Source organism: Sorex fumeus, unplaced genomic scaffold (genome assembly GCF_029834395.1).
Source record: "Sorex fumeus unplaced genomic scaffold, SorFum_2.1 ptg000018l, whole genome shotgun sequence".
Lineage (NCBI taxonomy): Eukaryota > Metazoa > Chordata > Mammalia > Eulipotyphla > Soricidae > Sorex > Sorex fumeus.
In genome coordinates this window covers 26507410-26513180 of record NW_026606075.1, presented here as the reverse complement: position 1 = coordinate 26513180, position 5771 = coordinate 26507410, and positions in this window count along the sequence as shown.

Below are 5771 nucleotides of genomic sequence, written 5' to 3'. Positions count from 1 at the left end.
TGTGGGAGTGTGCTGTGGAAGGGGATGCCTGCTACTGACTGGCCCCTTCAATCAACTTTAGGCAAATCATTTCCCCTCCAGGATCTTTGTTTCCTCATTTTAATGAAAGAGGAACTCTGAAAGGACCCAGGTTTCTTTTGGGATCAATGGATGATTTTCAAGGCTTCCAGGAATGTTGAAACATTAGGCAAGATTTAATCTTGTATATTGGGCTTTACTCTTGTAAATTGGGCTCCCCCCTCACCGACCCCCAAATATTGCATCTAAGTGGGCTTTTTGTTTGTTTGTTTGCTTTTTGATTTGGGGGCCACACCTGGTGATACTCATGACTTACTCCTAGCTTGAGGCTCAGGGATCACTTCTGGCAAAGCTTAGGATACCATATGAGGTGCCAGGAATCAAACCCAGGTCAGCTGCATGCAAGGCAGTTATCACTCCAGTCCAGGGCTTTATTCTTTAAAAAGTATATGTCCAGGGCTAGAGAAGTAGCTCAGTGGTAGAGTGCATGCCTCTCATGCATGAGGCCCTGAGTTTGATCCTCAGCAACACACACACACACACACACACACACACACACACACACACACACACACACTAAGTGTTTAAAAGAGGAAACAGTGAAAATATCAGACATCTGCTTAAGCTACTCCTCCCTCCATTCTCCTGGCAAAAGAGAGTTGATAAATGCCTTTGCTTCTTTCAACTATTAGAGTTCTTTTCCTCCTACAAATCAAATATATGTTTATATGAGTCATTAGTCGTGACTGCTTCTAAAAATAATTGCAATCATTATGTTGAATATTAAAGTGATGTGGTTTTGTGCAATATATACTCAACCATATTAAGCAAGAAGTCGATATGTAGGGCCATGGAGATGGATCAAGTGGTATAGCACATGACTGAGGTGACAGATTTTATCCCAGGCCATACAGCTCACATTCCTATGTATCTATATCTATATATTTATATTTGGTCTTTTATATATAAGTTCACATATATATTTGGTCTTTGGGCCACATTCAGCAGTGTTTAGATTTTATGCCTGGTTCTGTGCTCAGAGATCACTCGTGGTGATATTCCCTGAACTATATGGAGTGCCAGGGATGGAACCTGGATTGGTAGTGTACAAGGCAAGAGCCTTACCCATTGTACTATCTTTCCAGTCCTGATAAAAATATCTTTTAAAAGTCAGTGTGTATAGAAAAGGGAGCACCAAATAAAGGGTGTTGGGAGGATCCTCCCAGGATGGAAGAAGCATGCTGAAAGTAGACTATAGACCAAACATGATTGCCACTCAATACCTTCTTTGCAAACCACAACACCCAATAGGAGAGAGAGAGAGAGAACAAAAGGGAATGCCCTGCCACAGAGGCAGAGTGGAATAGGGGGGATGGGGGGTGGGAGGGATACTGGGATCCGTGGTGGTGGAAAATGGGCACTGGTGGAGGGATGGGTACTTGATCATTGTATAATTGAAACCCAAGCACAAAATTTGTAAGTCTATAACTGTACCTCATGGTGTCTCACTAATAAAAATTAAAAAATAAATAAATTTTAAAAAGTCAGTGTGTAAATGGGAAAAAAGTATCTATTTTATTCTTTCTTACCTCCTGGAGCGATAGCACAGCAGTAGGGCGTTCGCCTTACAAGCGGCCAACATGGCCGACCCGAGTTCGATTCCTCCGCCCCTCTGGAAGAGCCCGGCAAGCTACCGAGAGTATCTCGCCCACACGGCAGAGCCTGGCAAGCTCCCCGTGACGTATTCGATATGCCAGACACAGTAACAACAAAGTCTCCAATGGAGACGTTACTAGGCCCGCTCGAGCAAATCGATGATCAATGGGAGGGCCTTTACTTACTTACTTACTTATTCTTTCTTAAATGTGCAGTGTTGAGTTTCCCTCCTTGGCATTGGAGGGTCTCTCTAGCTGCTTCCACAACATTTTTTACTCACATATATTGGTTTTGGGACAACACTCAGCAATGCTCAGGGGTTACTCCTGACTCTGCACTCAGGAATTATTTCTGGAGATACTCAGGGGACCCTATAGGATACTGGAAATCAAACAGGTTGGCCATGTGCAAGACAAGTAGCCTACCCACGGTACTACCTCCCCATCCCCTCACTTTCATATTTTAAAATGAAATTGTATTTGAACAAATGTATTTGAACAGATTTATTTGAACAGCAACTCTGTAGTTCTTGTGCAGTAGACTTCCTAGATGCTCTTTATCTCTTGAGACATTTTTGTGGGCTCATCCATCATTAGCACCCCACAAATTTCCTCCTTATCCTATACTTGGTACAGGGAATACTTCTCTAGTTGGCCATTTTATATTTTAAGAATATCATTTCATATTTTAAGAATATCACTTTTACCTATTCAAAAGTGTATCCCAATCAAATGTGAGAGCTTCACCTCCTTCTCTAGCTTGGGTCTGACTAAAGTAATGAATCCCATTGCGACCACGTTGGCTTCATCTTCCTCCTACTTATTCTTGCACTTCCACTTTCCACTTGATGCGATGTATCTGAATGGACAATGTTAAAAATGAAAGGGTAAGAAACAAATGTATTTGAATAGCAACTCTGCAATTCTTGAGCAGTAGACTCCCTAGATGCTCTTTATCTCTTGAGACATTTTTGTGGGTTCATCCATCAATAGCACTCCACAAATTTCCTCCTTTTCCCATACTTGGTACAGAGAATACTTCTCTGGTTGGTCATTTATGAGTTTCCTGTCAGCTCCTTTTCTGCTGAATATATTGCCCTTTGGCCCTTGGAAAATATTTGTCTTACAGAGGAAAGAGTGCAATGATGTCAGAATCATAGTTATGTTCACTCTCTTCGAGCTTGGTGGTCGGCAGCAGATTTTTGCCTTGAAAGTTTTCTAGGCACAAAACCAGTCTAAGTCTTAGTGACCTTCAATTTCAAGGATTCACACCATGCTCTCCTACGAAGATCTTTTTGAGTCCTATTTCAAAAAAGTTTCTTCTGTCAACTTTCTTCTATAGGTCTCCCTTTGTTTCACAGAGCCTGGAAGCTGGTGATGAGCTAAATGATAGTGGAAAGTTTTAGTGACACTGCTTAGAAAACTCTACAAAGTTCATCTAGATCCTCTCTTTAGGAAGCGTGGGTTCCTCATGCTCTCTGTTCTGTTTGGGGGTTCTTAACCAAAACCAAATGTTACATTTTCTTTTCTTTTTTGTGTTTGGTTCATATCTGGCAATGTTAAGGGATTACTCTTGGCTTGGCACTTAGGAATGACTCCCATAAGTTCTCAGAGGATCATATGGAATGCTGGGAATCCAATCTGGATCTGCTGCATGCAAGGCAAGCACCTAAACCGCCATACTATTGCTCTGGCACCCCACATATTCCATTTTCTTATCCTTAGGAATATCACAGTCCTGCTGGTTTTCCATTGGGACAGAACCTTGCATTCAGACAGGTAGCGTGTGAAGATCCGAGTCAGCGTATTGATAAGTACTGATGGCAGGTCGTTCAGGTGTTCAGGTCTGACCTTGTCTGGGCCAGGTGCTGTTTGTTTCTTTACCGACAAAATGGCGTGTCATATTTCAAAAGAGAGAACATTGGGAATGACATATCTATTCTGCAGAATTTGGTATGTGGGCAGGTGGACGTGGCTATCAAAGAGATCTAAGTAGAAGTCATGGATAATCTTCTCCATTGCCCTTCTGGAAGATGTTGAGAGATCCATCAGGATGTCGAAGGGCAGTCATCTTGGTCTTGTAGTTGGTGAAGAACAGGTGGGAGTTATGAATGCTTTTCCTGGCTTCTGCCGCATCTACCAGCACTACTACTCTTCTCTCTTTGAGGTATTCCTTATCGAATTTCTGCACTGCTTCACGAGCTTGGACGTTTGCTTGTGGTTGCCTGAGGCATGCACCAAGTCATGTTGGCGAATCCAATGCCAAGATATGCACGATATTGGCAACTATCACCAGATCTGCCTATTGTCTGTCATCTAAAAGCTGTTCACTAGAGTCATCCTGAATAGGATTGGCAGAACAGTGGATGAAGGACAACCATGAGAGCAAGCCAGGTTCTGCAAAGGATTCAGCATGATCGACCATATCCACATGATAACCAAGCTCTTGAGGTTTCTCGGGAGTTCAAGATGCCACTCTGTCTAATGTTCATTGATTTAAAGAAGGCCTTTGATTCTGTTGAGATGGAAGCGGTCATTGAAGCTCTAGCCAATCAGGGCATTCAAACTCAATACATCAGGATCCTCCATGAGCTGTATTATGGATTCAATACTGGGATCTCACCATTCTACAAAGAAGTGATCATTGATGTCAAGAGAGGGGTTAGGGAGGGTGATACCATTTCACCGAAACTCTTCAGCACCACCCCTGAGAACATCATGCAACAATTGGAATGGGAAGAAATGGGAGTGAAGATAGACGGTTGGCAACTACACTGCCTCTGCTTTGCTGATGACATCGTTCTAATAACACCAAACATTAGCCAAGCAGCACAAATGCTGGCCAACTTCGACTGTGAGTATGGAAAGGTCAGACTACAGCTGAATCTCCGGAAGACAATGTTTATGAGAAACAGTTTCATTCCTGATGTTCCATTCGCTCTTAATGAAATGACCATCTCCGAATGCACCAGTTATGTGTACCTAGGTCGAGAAGTCAACATGACGAATGACCTGGCACCTGAGTTGCACAGGAGGAAGAGAGCGGCTTGGAATGTCTTCAAGAGCATCCAAGAAATAGCTAAGAGGATGAAGAACCTCTGGCTCCAGGCACATCTCTTTGATTCCACTGTTCTTCCTGCATTAACATATGCCTCAGAGACCTGGGCCCTACGAAAACAGGATCAGAACGCTATTTGGGTCTCCCAAAGAGGAATCAAAAGAGCTATGTTTGGAGTATCACATTTAACTCAAATGAGAGAAAGAATCTGGAGTTCCCACCTCCATTGACGGTCAAGAATCAGAGACGCTGTCTTGTTTGCCAAGGCGTCAAAAATCAGATGAGCTGGACACGTAATGAAATTTGGAGATGACCGCTGGACTAGAGTCATTACTGACTGGATTCCATGGAACGTCAAAAGACCACGTGGCCATACACATACAAAATGGTCAGACTTCTTTGTCAAGACCCTGAATGATCAGTTTGAGGCTCTTCATGTTCTTAGAAAGAACAGTTGTCATTGGGCTACACTAGCACGTGACAGGGACAAATGGACACTTTACTGGTGCCAGCTCAAGCAAACCAATGAGTAACGGAAAGTCAAGTGATCAAGTGAAGAAATATCACTGACCATAGACTTGGGACAAGTCTCATCCGTGAAGGAATCTGTTGAAAGACTCAGTTATGTGTGTTTTGTCACAGAAATCTCCAGGATTTTCAGAAATAGGGGAATGGGCCACCTCCCTCCATCTCCCAGGAGCCAGGCAGTCATGCCCACAAATGCCACTGGTGCCATATAAGTTCATTAATGTCCACGATCCAGAGACTCACAAATAAATCTCAGAAGAGATCAACAAGCTGCAGAAATGCCTTCTGACCCCAAAGACACCATCTAGTTAAAAATTTAACTCTAGCTATATCACCCGATTTAAAATTTTAGAATACCTGGGGCCTGGAGCAATAACACAGCAAGTAGGGCGTTTGCCTTGCATGAAGTCGACCCGGGTTCGATTCCCAGCATCCCATATGGTCCCCTGAGCACCGCCAGGGGTGATTCCTGAGTGCAGAGCCAGGAGTAGCCCCTGTGCATCGCCGGGTGT